The 23,787-nt window shown below is 44.5% G+C and overlaps 1 pseudogene; it reads right to left on the bottom strand.

The window, feature by feature from the left end:
- Window positions 1-10,542: 10,542 nt before the first annotated feature.
- On the bottom strand, window positions 10,543-10,660 carry LOC126476083 (5S ribosomal RNA; annotated as a pseudogene).
- Between the last annotated feature and the right edge of the window lie 13,127 nt (window positions 10,661-23,787).

Genomic DNA, 23,787 nt, shown 5'->3' with positions numbered 1-23,787 from the left:
CTCTGCGTGTCCTGTGCGACTCTCTGTGTCCTGTGCAACTCTCTGTGTCCTGTGCGACTCTCTGTGTCCTGTGCGACTCTCCGTGTCCTGTGCGACTCTCCGTGTCCTGTGCGACTCTCTGTGTCCTGTGCGACTCTCTGTGTCCTGTGCGACTCTCCGTGTCCTGTGCGACTCTCTGTGTCCTGTGCGACTCTCTGTGTCCTGTGCGACTCTGTGTCCTGTGCGACTCTCTGTGTCCTGTGCGACTCTCTGTGTCCTGTGCGACTCTCTGTGTCCTGTGGGACTCTCCGTGTCCTGTGCGACTCTCTGTGTCCTGTGCGACTCTCTGTGTCCTGTGCGACTCTCTGTGTCCTGTGCGACTCTCCGTGTCCTGTGCGACTCTCTGTGTCCTGTGTGACTCTCCCCCGCACCACCCTGTTCAGAACTCCCCCTCCATTCACTTAGTAACGAGCGCTGTGATTGGCGATAGCACTCCCGTCATGCCTCCAAGCCAACGCACATTCATAAACATTTTGAAAGACATTCGAAATACTGGACTTACATTTAAATAACTTGAAATTAAATAAATATTCGTACGGCTGGACCATAAACGCGCTCTAACACACATTATTAAATACATAAAGATATTAAATAAACATATTTCAAAGGAATAGAACAGAAGTAAGCCAGAAGTCTAATGTGTCTGAGCTGTAAATAATTGACCAATTTCTTCATGAATAGTATATATCGGATATAAACAAAGACATAGATGAATAAATATATTTATAAGCATGCTCCTACCGTTTTATCGTGTCACTGTGGAGTACCTCCAGCCTGACGCGATTAGTAGTAACCAGCCACTTTGACCTCCAATAACTCATGTACCATTCAAGTTACATTCCTGTAATTCATACCAATTTAGGTTTACACCAATAGCTTTCTAAAGACACATTGATCGACAAAATCGAATGAAGCGTTTATATTTTGGAAATTCGTTGCTGGGTGTTACTGGTTTAATTTAGCGTCAGATGCTAAACTTTAAACTAATAAAGATATAGAAAATCTGTTTACACCATCAGAATCGTTTTGCAAATAATAGTAATGTATATGTTTCTTTTTAAGGTGTCATGCTTCCTCTGGCTACTATTAATTTCTATACGAACTGTGAAATGTTTGCCATGATGGTTTCACAAAGTTCGTCATCATTGGCCCTATTGGCATACAAGTCTCTTTCATTGACACAGCGTCACCATGGAATTCCCCGCCATGTGGTCACTGGAGCCGGGCTAACGTTCGGCACCACGTGTCTGCCTGCCCACGAGGCCCCACAGTGACCCGTTACACACTACACAGGGATGCTGGACCTGAAGTTCAGTACCGCCGCATGGTGTTGGTGAAGGGACATCTACAAGGTGTTTCTGTAAGAGAGCGGAAAAATTTAACAGGACATAGAGGATACTCCACTGAACAGTTTGAGGTAGGGGAACCTCGGGTCAGAGAATCCAGCTCCAGTTAGATAATAGGAATAAAGTCACATTACTGTGTACTTTTTTATTTACATTAGTTACAGTTAATTGCAAATACCATCTATGACACAGTGAACGTACCATTTGTACTGTATCTTACAAAACGTTCTGAAACTGACGGCCATCAACCTCAATGCAAGCACGACATCGGCGAACAAGATTGTGATGCACCCTGAAAAATATCCCTGGTGTATTTTGAATCACATTACAGGCAGGTACAATTCTGGCAACTAATTCCATATCTGTGACCACTGGGGTCTGATAGACAACCGACTATAGATATCGCCATAGGAAATAATGATGGGGGTTCACATCATGTGATCTCGCAGGCCATGGAATAGGACGTCCCCTTCCAGTCTAGCGACCAGGAAATACAACAGTGACATGCTTGTGGGCATCCGCACTGAAGTAAGGTGGTGCATCGTCATGTTGTAGCCGCATCTTGTCATGAACAGCCAGGGGTGTTCTACAGCAAATCAGGTAGAAATCTTTGCACGTGTCTCAAGTACAGGTGGTTATTCAGACGGCCAGCTGGAAGATATGGTTAATGAGGTTGTCGCCTAGAATGCCGTCCCAGATGATCACAGCAAAATGTGCTTGGTGATGTGACTCAAAAACAGCGTGAGTGTTTTCCTCATCCCACACTTGGCTGTTCCTGCTGTTCAAAATACCATCACGTTCAAATAAGGCCTCGCCAGTAAACAGCACGATTTGGAGGAAATCTACTCAATCAGTCCATTGTTGGAGCAACTACTGACACGACACAACTCTTGGTGCAGAGTCAGTCACAAGCATTGCATAGACTCGTTTTGGGTGATATTGATGTTTTTGTTGTTCACTAACAAACAATATGGCGAGTACTTGTTGTGTGGTCCGCTGCAACGCGTTCCAGCACCTCCTCTTCAAAGTCGGGTCTGGCGAAGGGTCCTCATGTTGCCAGGTCCCTAGTTTCTTCTTTCCAATGAAACAGTCTCCCGCATTCGTCGATCGAGAGAAATAAACACTCGTCGTGACGGATGGTGCCTGCCAGTAAATCGTTCCCTGTACAGCCTTTCGGCAGCGAGAGCACTGCAACGTACTTCCCCGTACACAAGGTACATGTGTGAGTTCTTCGATACTGTAATGGTACTGCTCCATCGTATTGTACTGTACATCTCTTAATAGCGATCAGAAACAATAGGTTTGTCGTTGATTCAGAGCACGTTCTGCATGGGACAAGTAAAGTAAACAAAACCTGCATCATGAGATCCTAGTTATCAGGCTCGTTCTCCTTGTTTTCTTTCAGGAAATAAAGGATGTACATGTAAATAAACAGCAGAGTACACGTAAACTTGTACGCATGTTACTTGAAAATAAGCTGGAAAACAGTAATGCTAGATTAAGCGGTTGTCAAGTTTACTTCCATATCTCCGTAAGCTGACTTCTCTGATACCAGGTTCCGTGCATCAAACACTGAGCAACTATGAAAATTTGAATCACATGAAAATAGTCAATTCCTATCACTTCTAATGTACTGATCGTGAATATCACAAAGACGATTCAAAATCAGCTCTAGTTTTCATTTTACACTGTTTTATTACCGTGAGATAATTGTATACGGATTTTCATGTTAAGTTTGAAATCAAATGTTACAATAGTTTGTCAAAGTCATAATAACTATTAACAATGGATTATATTGTTGTTCCTGGTCTTACTTGTGTGCAATATTTTGATATAAATATTTTGATAGCAATTTTAGTGATCTTTATGTCTCCCTCCTCTTCAACTTCAGCGACTTTATTAATGCTTGTAATAATTTTTGCACATTTGTTTCCAGATTAACTGCCGGTTGTTGCAGTTTACTGCTACTGAAGTGAACAAAAATGCCACAAGTTTGTGTTAACAGTGGATTTTGCTATGTGTGTGGAGAAGTGACATTTGTTTCACAAAAACAGCAAACAACTCCATTGATTGAAAAAGCGCAGCGCGGCGCGGACCGGCTTCGAGACCCGGTGGCTACTCAATCTGTCTGCGGACGGTGCTGCCTTCAGATCGGAGCGTTCCTGGCCTATTTTTGTCAATCATGGGATGACGGGTTCGAAACTCACTGAAACGTTGCGACAAGACGACGCCTCTACTCGCCTGATAACCCGAGAAGAATTCATGAGTGGAATACGCCAAGAAAGACTGAAATCGCATGTAGAGCTAAATATTTATGAAGATGATGATTTTGTGTCATTTTATACTGAATAAACATAACTAACTCAAAATCATGTAATTTACACATTTTCACTTCAGTGGAGCACTCTCTGTGTCTTGCTACATTTTTGCACGCTCTTATGGAAACAAAAAATGGCTCCGAGCACTATGGGACTCAACATCTGAGGTCATCAGTCCCCTAGAACTTGTTGTTGTTGTTGTGGTCTTCAGTCCTGAGACTGGTTTGATGCAGCTCTCCATGCTACTCTATCCTGTGCAAGCTTCTTCATCTCCCAGAACCTACTGCAACCTACATCCTTCTGAATCTGCTTAGTGTATTCATCTCTTGGTCTCCCTCTACGATTTTTACCCTCCACGCTGCCCTCCAATGCTAAATTTGTGATCCCTTGATGCCTCAAAACATGTCCTACCAACCGATCCCTTCTTCTAGTCAAGTTGTGCCACAAACTTCTCTTCTCCCCAATCCTATTCAATACCTCCTCATTAGTTACGTGATCTACCCACCTTATCTTCAGCATTCTTTTGTAGCACCACATTTCGAAAGCTTCTATTCTCTTCTTGTCCAAACTAGTTATCGTCCATGTTTCACTTCCATACTTGGCTACACTCCATACCAATACTTTCAGAAACGACTTCCTGACACTTAAATCTATACTCGATGTTAACAAATTTCTCTTCTTCAGAAACGCTTTCCTTGGCATTGCCAGTCTACATTTTATATCCTCTCTACTTCGACCATGACCAGTTATTTTACTTTCTAAATAGCAAAACTCCTTTACTACTTTAAGTGTCTCATTTCCTAATCTAATCCCCTCACCATCACCCGACTTAATTTGACTACATTCCATTATCCTCGTTTTGCTTTTGTTGATGTTCATCTTATATCCTCCTTTCAAGACACTGTCCATTCCGTTCAACTGCTCTTCCAGGTCCTCTGCTGTCTCTGACAGAATTACAATGTCATCGACGAACCTCAAAGTTCTTACTTCTTCTCCATGAATTTTAATACCTACTCCGAACTTTTCTTTTGTTTCCTTTACTGCTTGCTCAATATACAGATTGAATAACATTGGGGAGAGGCTACAACCCTGTCTCACTCCTTTCCCAACCACTGCTTCCCTTTCATGCCCCTCGACTCTTATAACTGACATCTGGTTTCTGTACAAGTTGTAAATAGCCTTTCGCTCCCTGTATTTTACCCCTGCCACCTTCAGAATTTGAAAGAGAGTATTCCAGTTAACATTGTCAAAAGCTTTCTCTAAGTCTACAAATGCTAGAAACGTAGGTTTGCCTTTTCTTAATCTTTCTTCTAAGATAAGTCGTAAGGTTAGTATTGCCTCACGTGTTCCAACATGTCTACGGAATCCAAACTGATCTTCCCCGAGGTCTGCTTCTACCAGTTTTTCCATTCGTCTGTAAAGAATTCGCATTAGTATTTTGCAGCTGTGACTTATTAAACTGATAGTTCGGGAATTTTCATATCTGTCAACACCTGCTTTCTTTGGGATTGGAATTATTATATTCTTCTTGAAGTCTGAGGGTATTTCGCCTGTCTCATACATCTTGCTCACCAGATGGTAGAGTTTTGTCACTTAGAACTACTTAAACCTAACTAACCTAAGGACATCACACACATCCATGCCCGAGGCAGGATTCGAACCTGCGACCGTAGTGGTCACGAGGTTCCAAACTGAAGCGCCTAGAACCGCATGGCCACACCGGCCGGCTATGGAAACACCCTGCATATTTACTCTTTCCTGTTTTCTTTTCCTTCTCGCCTTAAAACATGCCATAAACATACAATTTCCATTTCTAAATTCATGTATTTCTCTTTAAAAAGCAAGTGTAATTGCTGTGAGTAAATAACAGAAAACACTAAAGAGCTGACAAAAGAACTACGCGTAGCTACATGGTGCTGCATGGGCAACAGTGCACGAAGCCTCATCTGCATAGCGTAATTTTGCTTCTCGGTGGTCGTCATGGGTGCTGGCTAAGAGGTCTGTCTGGAGCACTACAGCCTGTAAAAAGCAATAAGATGGCAGACCTAGTAGCCACAATGAAATTTGTAAAAAAATAAAAATAAAAAAAAGAGTTCTGGTCATATTGACGCAAACAGTGTATGAGTCAAGCAGACGCCAGTAGAAAATCAACGTTAATACGTTGGTCCTACTGCAACTTAAACACGGCACTAGGAAAGAAAAGATGGAAGAGTTAGGCTTAACGTCCCGTCGGCAACGAAGTTGTTAGAGACGTATCCCAGTAGGGAAAGGACAGGCAAGGAAACTGGCCGAGGCCTTGCAAAAGGATTCACGGAAAACCTGCAGGTAGTAAGGAAACACTGCAGGACTGCTTGCTTGAACACAAATGCAGGTGCTAGCCGAGCCTGCAGCGTTCTCTGTTGTATTTGACCTCTTACAGCAACTATGCAATGCCGTCAATGCGTTGCAAGCGTCAGCCGTGGTTAGAGCAGAGCTCTATGTAGTTGGGAGTGCGGTATGTCGGAGCTGAGTGAATTAGAATCAGCGCAAATTGTTGGTGCTCGTACGGTGGTCCTTACGTAGCCAAATTAGCCGAAGTGTTCGGTGTTTTGACAAGCACCGTGTCGATCTATACCGAATACGGGGAAAGCAGAGAAACATCATCCGCTAAGTCACAACGCGGACGAAATTTTTTGTCGAGTGATTGTGACACAGGTTCATTCGAGTAGAATGAGACAAAAATAAGAGGACAACAGCTGCATAAAAATGGTTCAAATGGCTCTAAGCACTATGGGACTTACCATATGAGGTCATCAGTCGCCTAGATGGTTCAAATGGCTCTGAGCACTATGGGACTTAACATCTATGGTCATCAGCCCCCTAGAACTTACAACTACTTAAACCTAACTAACCTAAGGACATCACAAACATCCATGCCTGAGGCAGAATTCGAACCTGCGACCGTAGCAGCCCCATGGTTCCAGACTGAAGCGCCTAGAACCGCTCGGCCACCTCGGCCGGCGTTATGTCGGAGCTGATTGAGTTAGATTCAGCGAAAATTGTTGGTGCTCGTACGGTGACTCCTTACGTAACCAAATTAGCCGAAGTGTTTGGTGTTTTGAGAAGCACCGTATCGAAAATATACACCGAATACAGGCGAAATTTTTTGTCGAGTGGTTGTGACAGAGGTTCATTCAAGTGGAATGAGACAAAAATAACAGGACAGCAGGTGCAAAAGTCACTGTAGAACTGAATGGCGCACTGCGAAACCTGCCAGCACCAAACCAACACGAAGGATTCTACATTTGCTCCGAACTGCAGGACGAGCTGGATTCTAAAAACACTCATCAGTGATACAAATGCTCGCAACACGAGAACGTGGAGCAAAAGTCACAATCCTGGACTGTAGAGTAATGGAAAGAAGTCATTTGGTAGGGCGAGACTTGTTTCATTTATTTATTTATTTATTTATTGTTCCGTGGGACCACATTTAGGAGAAGTCTCCATAGTCATGGAACGAGTCAATACATGAAATTATAACACGATTGTAGAAACAGATAAAATGAAATATAAGAAACATATTCAGGCGACAAGTCGTTAGTTTAAATAAAGAAAATCAAAAATGTACACTGGAATTTGCTTAATTTTGTATCTCTTCCAGGAGCTCCTCGACAGAATAGAAGGAGTGAACCATGAGGAAACTCTTCAGTTTAGACTTAAAAGTGTTTGGGCTACTGCTAAGATTTTTGAGTTCTTGTGGTAGCTTATTGAAAATGGATGCAGCAGAATACTGCACTCCTTTCTGCACAAGAGTCAAGGAAGTGCATTCCACATGCAGATTTGATTTCTGCCGAGTATTAACTGAGTGAAAGCTGCTAACTCTTGGGAATAAGCTAATATTGCTAACAACAAACGACATTAAAGAAAATACATACTGTGAGGGCAATGTCAAAATTCCCAGACTATTGAATAGGGGTCGACAAGAGGTTTTCGAACTTACACCATACATAGCTCGAACAGCCCGTTTTTGAGCCAAAAATACCCTTTTTGAATCAGAAGAATTACCCCAAAAAATAATACCATATGACATAAGCGTATGAAAATATGTGAAGTATACTACTTTTCGTGTTGAAATGTCACTTATTTCAGATACTGTTCTAATGGTAAATAAAGCAGCATTTAGTTTCTGAACAAGATCCTGAACATGGGCTTTCCACAACAGCTTACTATCTATCTGTACGCCTAGGAACTTGAACTGTTCCGTCTCGCTTATAACATGCCCATCCTGTCTGATTAAAATGTCAGTTCTTGTTGAATTGTGGGTTAGAAACTGTAAAAACTGAGTCTTACTGTGATTTAGCATCAAATTATTTTCCACAAGCCACGAACTTATATCATGAACTACATTATTTGATAATGTTTCAATATTACACACAAGATCCTTCACTACCAAGGTGGTGTCATCAGCAAACAGAAATATTTTTGAATCATCTGTAATACTAGAAGGCATATCATTTACATAAATAAGGAACAGCAGTGGCCCCAGCACCGACCCTTGGGGAACGCCCCATTTAACAGTGCCCCATTGGGACTGAACATCATTACCACTCTCAATATTGCGGAGGATTACCTTCTGCTTTCTGTTCTTAAAGTAGGAGGCGAACCAATTGTAAGCTACTCCCCTTACTCCATAATGTTCCAACTTCTGCAGTAATATTTTGTGGTCAACACAGTCAAAAGCCTTCGTTAAATCAAAGAAAACACCTAACGTTCGCAACCTTTTATTTAATCCGTCCAAAACCTCACAGAGAAAAGAGACTATAGCATTTTCAGTTGTTAAACCATTTCTAAAACCAAACTGTACATTTGACAGCAAATTATGTGAATTTAAATGCTGCAGTAACCTTGTATATACAACCCTCTCAATAACTTTAGCAAACACTGATGGCATAGAAATAGGTCTATAATTGTCAACATTATCCCTGTCTCCCTTTTTATAAAGTGGCTTCACTACCGAGTACTTTAATCGGTCAGGAAACCGACCACTCCTAAAGGAAAAGTTACAGATATGGCTAAGTACTGAGGTAACATACGTGGAACAATACTTCAGTATTCTGCTAGATACCCCGTCATATCCATGAGAGTTCTTGGTCTTTAGTGATTTAATTATTAACTCAATCTCCCTCTTGTCAGTATCATGGAGGAGCATTTCAGGTAACAGTCTCGGAACACTTTTTTCTAAGAGCGCTATATGATTCCCTGTTGGGACTAGGTTTCTATTTAGTTCACCTGTTTGCAACATCTGGCCGAATGTACGTACCATCGGCACAAGCCTACCATTCAGACTGCTTGCGGTCGAGGATGAAACATGGCGGGGACTCGGTGATGATTTGAGCAGCCATGCCTTGGTATTCCATGGGCCCAGTGGTAACTCTGCAAGATCGCGTTACTGCTAAGGACTATGCCATCATTATGTCTGATCAGGCCTACTCCATGGTACAATATTTGTTTCCCAAAGGCTATGCTCTGTTCCAAGGGAGCCTACTCACGCCGCAGGACTGTTTTGTAAGCTTGAGGATAAAGTGTGGCACGCCCCATGACCTCAACGGTCACCAGATCTCAGTATTATCGAGCCCTTGTGGAGTAATTTGAAGGGAAGTGTCCACGCGCAAGCTACGGTCGCGAGGTTCGAATTCTGCCTCGGGCATGTGGTGTCACCGCCAGACACCACACTTGCTAGGTGGTAGCTTTAAATCGGCCGCGGTCCATTAGTACATGTCGGACCCGCGTGTCGCCACTGTGTGATCGCAGACCGAGCGCCACCACAAGGCAGGTCTCGAGAGACTGACTAGCACTCGCCCCAGTTGTACGGACGACGTAGCTAGCGATGCACACTGACGAAGCCTCGCTCATTTGCAGAGCAGATAGTTAGAATAGCCTTCAGCTAAGTCAATGGCTACGACCTAGCAAGGCGCCATTAGTAACATTGCATGTATCTACAGAGTCTCACTTGTATCGTCAAGAGCGATGTACCACAAGTATGGATTAAAGTTAAGTATTCCAGCAGCTACGTACTTTTCTTTATAGCATTCATTACGTATCCTGTTTCAGACCTCACGCCATCCTGCTTTAGCTTAGCGCGTGCCTTTCGGCTTCCTCTCATTGTGTCTAGGCTTTCTTGTCTAGACACAACAGGGCATATATGTGTGTCATGTCCTTAGGTTTAAGTAGTTCTAAATCTAGGTGACTGATGACCTCAGATGTTAAATACCATAGTGCTTAGAGCCATTTCAACCATTTAAGGGAAGTGGGAGTGATCGCTATCCATTTACATTATTGTTGCCTGAACTCAGAATGGTATAAGATTCCCTTGTAAACGAAAAAAGACCTTATTAATCCATTGGAGGACGACTGGAAGCATTCTGAATGCCAACGGGGTTTTCTGCACCGTATTGGGCATATTAATGTGTTGGTTTAAAGTTTTTCCTTTTTTTGTCCACTTGCTTTAGGTGCTCACCTCTGTCGTAAAATAACCTCGCTAGGCTGACCCGGGATTCTTCAACGCTTGAGCTGAAGCAGCAGTGAGTCGAATAGAAGTTGATGATCAACGTCATACAGCAGTAAACCAGTGCAGTAGCCAGTCCGTTCGAGGTTTAAAACTAAACTAAACTCCGCCGGAACAGGCCATGAAGGTCTAACGGTACCGCCCGGCCGCCGTGTCATCCTCAACCCACGGGCGTCACTGGATGCGGATATGGATGGGCATGTGGTCAACGTACGTCAGTTTACGAGACCGCAGCCGCTACTTATCAACCAAGTAGCTCCTCAGTTCGCCTCACAAGGGCTGAGTGCACCCCGCTTGCCAACAGCGCTCGGCACACTGGATGGTCACCCATCCAAGTACTAGCCCAGTCCGACAGCGCTTAACTGCGGTGATCTGACGGGAATTGGTGTTACCACTGCGGCAAGGCCGTTGACCCGGTAATGGTTTACAACCGTTTTTTTAGTTGCCCTCTCTTAACACATTTTATTGGTTTTATTGTTTCATTTTCTAACAGTCAAGCACGGCTTGCATCCAGTTTATTATTCCAGTTACGACCTGTTTACTGCTGTTACTCAACCGTTAACGGCTCAGATGTCACTGCAGCCATTCAGTTCTCTACTTACTGAGACACTTAACTTTTTTTTTATTCACTGAAACAGTTTGTTCTGTTACTCGGTGATGTAGTGTGCTACGCTCGTAAAACTTTTCTAATTATTTGTTGCTTTGCGCAGCTTTCAGAGTTTTATTGTGCTCCTGTTTCCTGAAGTTCATCATAACGTGTTACGCTATTCGTACAGGACCTTCATTTGTCAATACCGATTGAGAACTGTTTTGAATGCCAAGGGTTTTCCTGCACCCTATTAGGCACAGTAATGTGTTGCGTCTCTGGTATTCCCATATTTTTGGTCACCCCTTGTAGATCTGGACTGCTGGAGGCGGATTTGAATCGCCGTCCACTCGAGTACGAGTCCAGTTTCTGAACTACTTCGGTACGGCGGGCCGGTTTGACATATTGTCTCAGCGCGTGAAGTAAATAGCGCTCTGTCACGCTTTGAGACGTGTTACTTTTACTCTTCCGCTCTCTCCTACACAACCCACGCACCTTGGAGACACGGTCGTTTGGAACGACGTCCATAAGGTGGTTACAGCATCGGTGATTCCAGCCGTAAATGGAAATAATAAAAGAGGTAGGAAGATTTTACTGTTTAGCAAGAGTGACGAAAAGCAGATTTCGGAGTACTTGACAGCTCAACACAAAAGTTTTATCTCAAGTACAGATAGTGTAGAGGATCAGTGCACGGGGTTCAGGACCATCGTATGATATGCATTGGCTGAGTATGTGTCAAGCAGGATCGTGAGAGATGGAAAAAAGCCACCGTGGTACAACAACCGAGTTAGAAAGCTGCTACGGAAGCAAAGCGAACTTCACAGCAAACATAAACATAGTCAAAGCCTTGCAGACAAACAAAAATTACACGAAGCGAAATGTAGTGTGAGGAGGGCTATGCGAGAGGCGTTCAACGAATTCGAAAGTAAAGTTCTGTGTAATGACTTGGCAGAAGATCCTAAGAAATTTTGGTCCTATGTCAAAGCGGTAGGTGGATCAAAACAAAATGTCCAGACACTCTGTGACCAAAATGGTACTGGAACAGAAGATGACAGACTAAAGGCCGAAATACTAAATGTCTTTTTCCAAAGCTGTTTCACAGAGGAAGACTGCACTGTAGTTCCTTCTCTAGATTGTCACACAGATGATAAAATGGTAGATATCGAAATAGACGACAGAGGGATAGAGAAACAAACTCGCTCAAAAGAGGAAAGGCCGCTGGACCTGATGGGATACCAGTTCGATTTTACACAGAGTAAGGGAAGGAACTTGCCCCCTTCTTGCAGCGGTGTACCGTAGGTCTCTAGAAGAGCGCAGCGTTCCAAAAGATTGGAAAAGGGCACAGGTCATCCCCGTTTTCAAGAAGGAACGTCGAACAGATGTGCAGAACGATAGACCCATATCTCTAACGTCGATCAGTTGTAGAATTTTGGAACACGTATTATGTTCGAGTGTAGTGACTTTTCTGGAGACTGAAAATCTATTCTGTAGGAACCAGCATGCGTTTCGAAAAAGACGATCGTGTGAAACCCAGCTCGCGCTACTCGTCCATAAGACTCAGAGGGTCATAGACAAGGGTTCAAAGGTAGATGCCGTGTTTCTTGACTTCCGCAAGGGGTTCGATACAGTTCACCACAGTCGTTTAATGAACAAAGTAGGAGCATATGGACTATCAGACCAATTGTGCGATTGGATTGAAGAGTTCCTAGATAACAGAACGCAGCATGTCATTCTCAATAGAGAGAAGTCTTCCGAAGTAAGAGTGATTTCAGGTGTGCCGCAGGGGAGTGTCGTAGGACCATTGCTATTCACAGTATACATAAATGACCTTGTGGATGACATCGGAAGTTCACTGAGGCTTTTTGCGGATGATGGTGTAGTATATCGAGAGGTTGTAACAATGGAAAATTGTACTTAAATGCAGGAGCATCTGCAACGAATTGACGCATGGTGCAGAGAATGGCAATTGAATCTCAGTGTAGACAAGTGTACGAATACATAGAAAGAAAGATCCTTCATCATTTAGCTACAAAATAGCAGGTCAGCAACTGGAAGCAGTTAATTCCATAAATTATATGGGAGTATGCAGTAGGAGTGATTTAAAATGGAATGATCATATAAAGTTGATCGTCGGTAAAGCAGATGCCAGACTGGGCTTCATTGGAAGAATCCTAAGGAAATGCAGTCCGAAAACAAAGGAAGTAGGTTACAGTAGGCTTGTTCGCCCACTGCTTGAATACTGCTCACCGGTGTGGGATCCGTGCCAGAAAGGGTTGATAGAAGAGATAGAGTAGATCCAACGGAGAGCAGCGCGCTTCGTTACAGGATCATTTAGTAATCGCGAAAGCGTTATGGAGATGATAGATAAACTCCAGTGGAAGACACTGCAGGAGAGACGCTCAGTAGCTCGGTACGGGCTTTTGTCAAAGTTTCGAGAACATACCTTCACCGAGGAGTCAAGCAGTATGCTGTTCCCTCCTACGTATATCTCGCGAAGAGACCATGAGGATAAAAACAGAGAGATTAGAGCCCACACAGAGGCATACCGACAATCCTTCTTTCCACGAACAATACGAGACTGGAATAGAAGGGAGAATAGATAGAGGTACTCAAGGTACCCTCCACCACACACCGTCAGGTGGCTTGCGGAGAGTGGATGTAGATGTAGATGGCACGAGTGGGAACAACGGCCGTCGGTAGACATATGGCAGCCCGTATGCGCAGTGCGCAGCGATTGCCAGCAAGCGGCCGAGCTCTTAACGGCTGGGAGTAAGCGGTGCCATGGCGTACCAGTGCGGCCCTGCTTTCTCTGATCTGGTGCCGCATAATGCCTGCACACCCCTTCACTCACAGTCACACTGTTGTGACAGCCGCCCACTCCACGGTGCGAGTAGGGGGTCATGCGACTGACTCACCGAGGACTTGCCGCGTTCTAATGCGTATCTAGAGCAACGCTTTCTGTCTCTCAGTTATCAGCTATGACAGAGAGTTATTACGAGGGTGGTGTAAAAACCTCTCGGAATCACCACGAGAGGTCAACACTAGCGCAACGAGTTGTTCACGTGATATTCACTGGACTGTTGGCTGTAAACACGTGCCACGTCAGTGCTCTTGGAAGAGAGCTGTGGTGGTGGTCTGACTCTGTTGTAGTGATTTGTATCATCATCATCGTCATTTAAGACTGATCATGCCTTTCAGCGTTCAGTCTGAAGCATAGTCCTCCTTATAAAATTCCTCCATGATCCCCTAATCAGAGCCAACACTGGTGCCTCTTCTGATGTTAAGCCTATTACTTCAAAATCATTCTTAACCGAATCCAGGTACCTTCTCCTTGGTCTACCCCGACTCCTCCTATCCTCTACTGCTGAACCCATGAGTCTCTTGGGTAACCTTGCTACTCCCATGCGTGTAACATGACCCCACCGTCTAAGCCTGTTCGCCCTGACTGCTACATCTATAGAGTTCACTCCCAGTTTTTCTTTGATTTCCTTGTTGTTCCCATCTACTAGTACCTGGAATCATCCTAGGTACTTTCATATCCGTAACCTCAACCTTACTGATAAGGTAACCTGAATCCACCCAGCTTTCGCTCCCATACAGCAAAGTTGGTCGAAAGATTGAACGGTGCACAGATAACTTAGTCTTGGTACTGACTTACTTCTTGTAGAAGAGAGTAGATCGTACCGGACGGTGTGGCCGAGCGGTTCTAGGCGCTTCAGTGTGGAATCGAGCGACCGCTACGGTCGCAGGTTCGAATCCGGCATCGGGCATGGATGAGTGTGATGTCCTTAGGTTAGTTACGTTTAAGTAGTTCTAAGTTCTAGGGGACTGATGACCTCAGCAGTTAAGTCCCATAGCGCTCAGAGCCATTTGAAGCAACCATATGAATTAACTGTTATGAAAAATTGCGTATAATGTGTGTCTAAATACACTTGATTAGATACATAAGTTTTCATTTCTCGAGCTTTTACTCCAGTTGCTTTTGATTTACCGATTGTCATTATTGGTTAAAGTAAAGTTATAAACATGTGCTTTATTTTATATAACTGAATTTTTCAACTGTCATTGTGATTCCGACTTGTTGGCTAATTGTGCTTCATCGTTACGGTTGCCGCACCTTTTCAAAAATGTTTAGCATGATGATATACAGGTTTTGTAATGGAAGGTTGTTGTTGCTCGTAGAGAATACGGTAGATGATTTTCTCACCAAAGAGTGCCGAATAAAAAGTGTTTACTTGTGATTGCGTGAGAATGGATCATGCCCATCAGGTCATACTGCATCTGAAGGTGCAAATGAACAGAGTGTGAATGAATTAGAAGGCATCATAGTCCTTCAGCAAATACACGTAGAATTTTTACACGCATCGGTGTTTCATATACGAGAGCGTTCAATACGTCATGCAACCATTTTTTTCTCGGCCAGTCTTGGTTGAAAAAATGCGGAATTTGCTGTCGAACATCATGGAATATTCCCACTTCAGCCCTTATAGTTTCATGAAGTCCCGTTGGATGGCTCCGCTGTACTCGTACGTAGCCTTCAAAATGGCGTCTGTAGCGGAGGTGCATTCCAAGTAGAGAGCTCTCATTGACTTTATTTAGGCGGAAAACCACAGCATCACAGATAATCATAGGGGCTTGAGGATTGTTCACTGAGAACTGTCAGTGAACAAAAGCACGGTGAGTCGTCGGGCGAGACACCTGTTACCATGGCAACAAGGTCGCGCAAACTTCTACCTCCTCCAGATTTCTGCCGGCCGCACACAGCTGTGACTCCTGCGGACTGACACGTTCATTCGAGGTCATCGACGGACCACAAGCAAACACCTCGCTGCTCAACTGCGCGTCTCTTTTGGTAGTACTGACACAGTCGTACACCAGTTGGGGTTCTCAAATGTATGTGTCAGATGGGTTCATTGCTGGCTAACAGAAGACCGTAAAGAGAAACGAAGGACCAACTGTGCGGAATCGCTTGCGTGTTACGAGTTGATCGTGACAATTTTTTGTCGAACATCGTCACGGGCGATGAAACAAGGGTTCATCACTTCGAACCAGAAACAAAACAGCAGTCCATGGAGTGGTGCAACACTCTTCAGAAGATGAAGTTCAAAGCCGTCAGCCTCGGCCATTCATAGAAGTCATGGAAACGGCCCTCTGGGCATCTGAAGGGGTGTCTCATGGTGCAACGATCCACTCGGAAGTGTACTCTGCCGTCCTAATTATTTTGAAGAAACGGTTTCAGCGTGTTCGTCGCCACCAGCTTGCAAACGAACTTCCCTTCTCGATGACAACGTAAGGCCTTACACAAGTCCGCGCACTGGAGAGGAGCTCACAAAATTTTATTGGGCTGTTCCTATTCATCCATCTTACCGATAGGATCTCGCACCTTCGGACTTCCATCTGTTTGGCCCAATGAAGTATACACTCCGCGGGAAGTACTACGTTGATGATCGGGACATTGTTGATGCAGCAAAACGTGCCAAGTAGAGTGGTACCTTGCTGGCTTACGGCCGCCCCCTGTAAGGTAGCGTAAGGTCGTCACAATGAACGGAGATTATGTTGAATAACAGGATTTTCTAGCCAGAAGAGTGGGGAATAACATGGTGTGCCGGGATCGTGAATAAAGCCAATCTCTTTGCATAAAAAGAAATGTGTAGCATTACTTACTGAGCGCCCCTCCTACAAGAATATTACGTACACTACGTCTACACAGCCCCTGTACTTTACAGTGGATTAAACACCGAAAAGAAGATGAAGGCATGCAATTGGAATTTTGTTGCTGAGTAATTGCAAATCGCCGATTAATCCCGTTAATGCTATTTATTGATGAAGCCACTTTCCCTTGGGACTTCCGCAAGGCGTTCGACACAGTTCCCCACAGTCGTTTAATGAACAAAGTAAGAGCATATGGACTATCAGACCAATTGTGTGATTGGATTGAGGACTTCCTAGATAACAGGACGCAGCATGTCATTCTCAATGGAGAGAAGTCTTCCGAAGTAAGAGTGATTTCAGGTGCGCCGCAGGGGAGTGTCGTAGGACCGTTGCTATTCACAGTATACATAAATGACCTGGTGGATGACATCGGAAGTTCACTGAGGCTTTTTGCAGATGATGCTGTGGTGTATCGAGAGGTTGTAACAATGGAAAATTGTACTGAAATGCAGGAGGATCTGCAGTGAATTGACGCATGGTGCAGGGAATGGCAATTGAATCTCAATGTAGACAAGTGTAATGTGCTGCGAATACACAGAAAGATAGATCCTTTATCATTTAGCTACAAAATAGCAGGTCAGCAACTGGAAGCAGTTAATACCACAAAATATCTGGGAGTACGCATTAGGAGTGATTTAAAATGGAATGATCACATAATGTTGATCGTCGGTAAAGCAGATGCCAGACTGAGATTCATTAGAAGAATCCTAAGGAAATGCAATCCGAAAACAAAGGAAGTAGGTTACAGTACGCTTGCTCGCCCACTACTTGAATACTGCTCAGCAGCGTGGGATCCGTACCAGATAGGGTTGATAGAAGATATGGAGAAGATCCAACGGAGAGCAGCGCGCTTCGTTACGGGATCATTTAGTAATCGCGAAAGCGTTACGGAGATGATAGATAAACTCCAGTGGAAGACTCTGCAGGAGAGACGCTCAGTAGCTCGGTACGGGCTTTTGTCAAAGTTTCGAGAACATACCTTCACCGAAGAGTCCAGCACTATATTGCTCCCACCTACGTATATATCGCGAAGAGACCATGAGGATAAAATCAGAGAGATTAGAGCGCACACAGAGGTGTACCGACAACCTTTCTTTCCACGAACAATACGAGACTGGAATAGAAGGGAGAACCGATAGAGGTACTCAAGGCATCCTCCACCACACACCGTCAGGTGGCTTGCGGAGAGTGGACGTAGATGTAGATAGATGTAGATGTAGACAGGTGACGGCATAAATAACACTCGTAAAGGAGCCGGTTTTATTTTGTCTTCACTGTATCACAAAATGCTTTCCAAAATATGAAAAAATCTCTACTGAACATCATCTTCCACACTAAGAAAAGATTTGTAAACATGTTAGGCTGGAATGTTCTGATTTACGGACGTGAAATCTCGACGTTAACGGAGCAGTAGAAAGCTCCTTTCGAGGCTGCGGAAATGCGGCTCTGGAGGAGAATTAGAAGAAGTAGTTGCAGTGGTAGAAAAACGAATGAAGTGATTCTGCAGGAAATAGGAGAGACGGAAGAACTACTGAAAGTTACAGGCCAATGAAAAGCAAAACTCGTAGGGTACTGAATTATACGTGACATTCTTCTACAAAACATTTTTGAGGGCGGGATTGTAGGAAATAAAAAGAAGGAACGACGGAGAACATTCTTTTTTAAAATATGATCGGTGGGATGGTGTGTTCTTGGTACATAAAAATGAAGACAACAGCCGAAGGCAGGAAGCTATGGCTGCAGAGACGAGGATTCTTAGCCTTTTGAAAGGAGACGACCGTGTGCCATGTGTGATAAATTGACTGGTGGAAGTCTTCGGCATCTTGAGTGTTAATTTCGTTTTCTCATTTAGTCGAAGGCAACGGCCTTGCCGCAGTGGATACACCGGTTCCCGTGAGATCACCGAAGTTAAGCGCTATCGGGCGTGGGCGGCACTTGGATGGGTGACCATCCAGGCCGCCATACACTGTTGCCATTTTTCGGGGTGCACTCAGCCTCGTGATGCCAATTGAGGAGCTACTCGACCGCATGTAGCGGCTTCGGCCAAAGAAAACCAACATAAAGACCGGGAGAGCGGTGTGCTGACCCCACGCCCCTCCTATACGCATCCTCTACTGAGGATGACACGGCGGTCGGTTGGTCCAGGTAGGCCACTCGTGGCCTAAAGACTAAGTGCTTATTTAGTCGAAAAACTTCTTATTTTACCTTACGACGACGAGTAGACTCCGTTTTAGACCTTAAAACCACAGAAAAATGACAGATGGTCACCGGGAATCGAACGTAACAGTTCCGCATTAGGAGCTAACTAAGTGACTACATAGGTGACATCGTGCGTATGTCAATTTGGCAAAAATTTTGGAAATTTTCTATACCATTTTTCTTTCAGCACACATCGTAGTTACGTTAGAGATTATTTTTTCATTTAGCCTTCTGACTGGTTTGATGCAGCCCGCCAGGAATTTCTCTCCTGTGCCAATCTCTTCACCCACGACTCCCTCTGGTATCATTGACTTTATTCCCTAACGACTTATCACGCGTACTTTCGTTTTGTCTCTTTGCCGTATACTCCTTTCTTCGCCGGTTCTACGGAGAGTCACCACGTTTCTTATTTTATCCGTCCACTTAATGTTAACTTCCTTTCGTGGCAACATATCTCAAAATCTTCGAATATCTTCTTTTCCGGTTTTGCCACAGTCAATAACGCAGTTCTGAACTGTGCTTGGCTCCCAACATATATTGTCATAAATATTATCCTCAAACTAATGTCTCTTGTTGTACCAGTAGATTTCTTTTTAGCGGCAGCACTTAGGCAGATGTAAATGTATAAATTCTGAAGAATAGATACTGATAGGCGGAACATAAATCATAGAACGGCTGAAGGCGTGTGAGCAATTTCCTGGTGACGTCACCCTGCTGGCACTGTAAGACTCTCCGGCCTCTTGCCATTAAAGGTGCCGCCCATACACGTGTGGGGTCAACAGCTGTAGCAAACGCGGTAACTCCGTTAGTTTTCAGAGGCCGGCAAGTAAAATACTGAAATTACACCGTCGCTCTTAACCACGCAGGTAATATTTGTGAATCTTACACTACAGAAGAAGAACGTTTCCCTAAAAAGGAACCTAAAAACCTCCATCTCTAGAGTCGTCCGTGTGTGGGAAGTAGCAACACAAGTGCTGTGTGTAGTGACCTCGAAAGCGGAGCAGTCTTAACGTTTAACTCCTCCGTTTACTCACCCAGCTGGGCAACCAAAGGGCAAACCATTAATCTTTAGCAAACTTAAAGTGTGTTAAAAAGTAAGAGTTAAAGGTCTTTATATTTGTATAACTGATAAAGACACTTAAAGCAACTGCCAAAAAAGATATTACATGTTTCTTTAAGTCACATGCGAAGAAAATTTACATTGCGCAATAGAATTTATTAACAGCTATCTACGAAAGCAACACCACACAGCTGCCCATATATACAGGGTGAGTCACCTAACATTACCGCTGGATATATTTCGTAAACCACATCAAATACTGACGAATCGATTCCACAGACCGAACGTGAGGAGAGCGGCTAGTGTAATTGGTTACGACAAACCATAAAAAAATGCACAGAAGTATGTTTTTTAACACAAACCTACGTTTTTTTAAATGGAACCCCGTTAGTTTTGTTAGCACATCTGAACATATAAACAAATACGTAATCAGTGCCGTTTGTTGCATCGTAAAATGTTAATTACATCCGGAGATATTGTAACCTAAAGTTGACGCTTGAGTACCACTCCTCCGCTGTTCGATCATGTGTATCGGAGAGCACCGAATTACGTAGGGATCCAAAGGGAACGGTGATGGTCCTTAGGTGCAGAACAGACTGGAACAGTACATTACGTCCACATGCTAACACCTTTTTATTGGTCTTTTTCACTGACGCACATGTACATTACCATGAGGGGTGACGTACACGTACACACATGGTTTCCGTTTTCAATTACGGAGTGGAATAGAGTGTATCCCGACATGTCAGGCCCATAGATGTTCAATGTGGTGGCCATCATTTGCTGCACACAATTGCAATCTCTGGCGTAATGAATGTCGTACACGCCACAGTACATCTGGTGTAATGTCGCCGCAGGCTGCCACAATACGTCGTTTCATATCCTCTGGGGTTGTAGGCACATCACGGTACACATTCTCCTTTAACGTACCCCACAGAAAGAAGTCCAGAGGTGTAAGATCAGGAGAACGGGCTGGTCAATTTATGCGTCCTCCACGTCCTACGAAACGCCCGTCGAACATCCTGTCAAGGGTCAGCCGAGTGTTAATTGCGGAATGTGCAGGTGCACCGTCATGCTGATACCACATACGTCGACGCGTTTCCAGTGGGACATTTTCGAGCAACGTTGGCAGATCATTCTGTAGAAACGCGATGTATGTTGCAGCTGTTTGGGCCCCTGCAATGAAGTGAGGACAATGTTTCAAGCGTCAACTTTAGGTTACAATATCTCCGGATGTATTTAACATTTTACAATGCAACAAACGGCACTGATTACGTATTTGTTTATATGTTCAGATGTGCTAACAAAACTAACGGGGTTCCACTTAAAAAAACGAAGGTTTGTGTTAAAAAACATACTTCCGTGCATTTTTGTATGGTTTGTATTTACCAATTACACTAGCCCCTCTCCTCACGTTCGGTCTGTGGAATCGGTTCGTCAGTATTTGATGTGGTTTACGAAATATATCCAGCGGTAATGTTAGGTGACTCACCCTGTATATATATACTGCCCCATGAAAAGCATCCGTATATCACTATGAGATAGGAATTGCCCACTAGGTGTTACTAGAGGCAAACCTGGTACTGTAAAAGGAACGAGGGGGTATCGTGTTGTCGAGTAGCACCAACAGCAGAATGAGTCGGTCAGGACAGCTCAGTGACTCCGTATATGGAATTGTCACTGTATGCCACGTGAGTAGCAAACCCATCGTGGACATTCAAACCCTTCTAAAGCTGCCCAAGTCGACAGTTGGTTATTAGATTGTGAAGTGGAAAAATAACCTCATCTACTGATAGACAGAACCTGGCTAGCATTGCGGAGGGTCATTGTAAAATATCGCACGGAATCAGCATTTTGAATCACTCGCTATCTCCAAAGTGCCAGCAGCAGTCCAGATAGGACAATGATTGTGTGAACGGAGTTAAAAAGAATGGGATAAAATGGTCGAGTAGCTCGAAGTAACCCACATAGTTCTGTAGTCGTTGCTAAGCGACATGTGATGTGGTGTAAAGCGCAGAGCCACAGGACAGTGGATGACTGGAAACGAGTGATTTGGAAATATGAATGACGCTAGAGCTTGTGCCAATCCGATGGAAGAGTTTCGATTTGGAAAATACCTAGAGGGCGTTGCTTGCCAAAGTGTCTTGCTAGCATTGAAGTACGGAAGAGGTGGTGGTACGCTAGGGGGCTAGTTTTCATGGTTAGGGTGTGGTCCACCGTGTAGTGCGTGCATCAGAGAAACAGTTCGGAGGCGAAGATTGTATTAACGTGACGGTGCACTATGTCGTTAAACAGCGTCTGTGAGACAATGGTCTGCTGACCATAACAGTCCGGAAAAGGACTGACTTGCCCAGAATCCCGACCTGAACCCAGTGGAAGACCTTTGGGATGAATTAGGACGTCCACTTTGCTGCAGACCCCAAGGTCCAACGTCACTACCTTCTCTGCATTCCTCTCTTGAGCAATAATGGGATGGAAACCCTCCACAGACATTCCCACACCTCACTGAAATAATCTCCAGCAGAGTACAAACCATCACAAAGGTGAAGGGCGTACACTCATAATATCAATACCCACTGAGAGGTGTCTGAATACTTTTGACCAGATAGTGTACACACATAAAAAAATTTTTTGCATCACCTCGGTTCCGAGGGTTCCGGAACCTGTACAGAAAATTGGAATAGAGATCAACATAAACATCATTCCCGCCCTTTTTATTGCTCATGAAAATCACACTGCATGTTGTACCACCATACAGCGAGACCTTCAGAGGTGGTGGTCCAGTTAGCTGCACACCGGTACCTCTAATACCCAGTAGCACATCCTCTTACACTGATACATCCCTGTATTCGTCGTAGTATACTATCCACAAGTTCATGAAGGCAATGTTGGTCCAGGTTTTCCCACTCCTTAACGGCGATTCGGCGTAAATCCCTCAGAGTGGTTGGTGGGTCACGTCGTCCATAAACAGCCCTTTTCAATCTATCCCAGGCATGTTTAATAGGGTTTATGTCTGGAGAAGATCCTGTCCGCTCTAGTCGACCGCTGTCGTTATCCTGTGCACGATGCGGGCGCGAATTGTCGTCCATGAAGACGAATACCTTGCCAATATGCTGCCGATATGGTTGCACTATCGGTCGGAGGATGGGATTCACGTATCGTACAGCCGTTATGGCGCCTTCCATGAACACCAACGGCGTACGTCGGCCCCACATAATGCCACCCAAAAACATCAGGGAACCTCCACCTTGCTGCACTCGCTGGACAGTGTGTCTGACCAGGTTGCCTCCAAACACGTCTCCGACGATTGTCTGGTTGAAGGCATATGCGACACTCATCGGTGAGGAGAAAGTGATGCCAATCATGAGCGGTCCATTCGGTATGTTGTTTGGCCCATCTGTACCGCGGTGCATGGTGTCGTGGTTGCAAAGATGGACCTCGCCATGGACGTCGGGAGTGAAGTTGCGCATCATGCAGCCTATTGCGCAAATTTTGAGTCGTAATACGACGTCCTGTGGCTGCACGCAAAGCACTATTCAACATGGTGGCGTTGCTGTCAGGGTTCTTCATAGCCATAGTCTGAAGGTAGCGGTCATCGACGGCAGTAGAAGCCCTTGGGCGGCCTGAGCGAGGCATGTCATCGATACTTTCTGTCTCTATGTATCTCCTCCATGTCCGAACATCGCTTTCGTTCACTCCGACACGCCTGGACACTTCACTTGTTGAGAGCCCTTCCTGGCACAAAGTAACAATGCGGACGCGATCGAACCGCGGTATTAACCGTCTAGGCATAATTGAACTACAGACAACACGAGCCGTGTACCTCCTTCCTGTTGGAATGACTGGAATCGATCGGCTGTCGGACCCCCTCCGTCTAATAGGCGCTGCTCATGCACAGTTGTTTACATCTTTGGGCGGGTTTAGTGACATCTCTGAACATTCAAAGACACTGTGTCTGTGATACAATATCCACAGTCAACATC

Source organism: Schistocerca serialis, chromosome 4 (assembly GCF_023864345.2).
Source record: "Schistocerca serialis cubense isolate TAMUIC-IGC-003099 chromosome 4, iqSchSeri2.2, whole genome shotgun sequence".
Classification (NCBI taxonomy): Eukaryota; Metazoa; Arthropoda; class Insecta; order Orthoptera; family Acrididae; genus Schistocerca; species Schistocerca serialis.
Note: the sequence above shows the minus strand (reverse complement) of the source record. Positions and strands in the feature narration are given on the sequence as shown.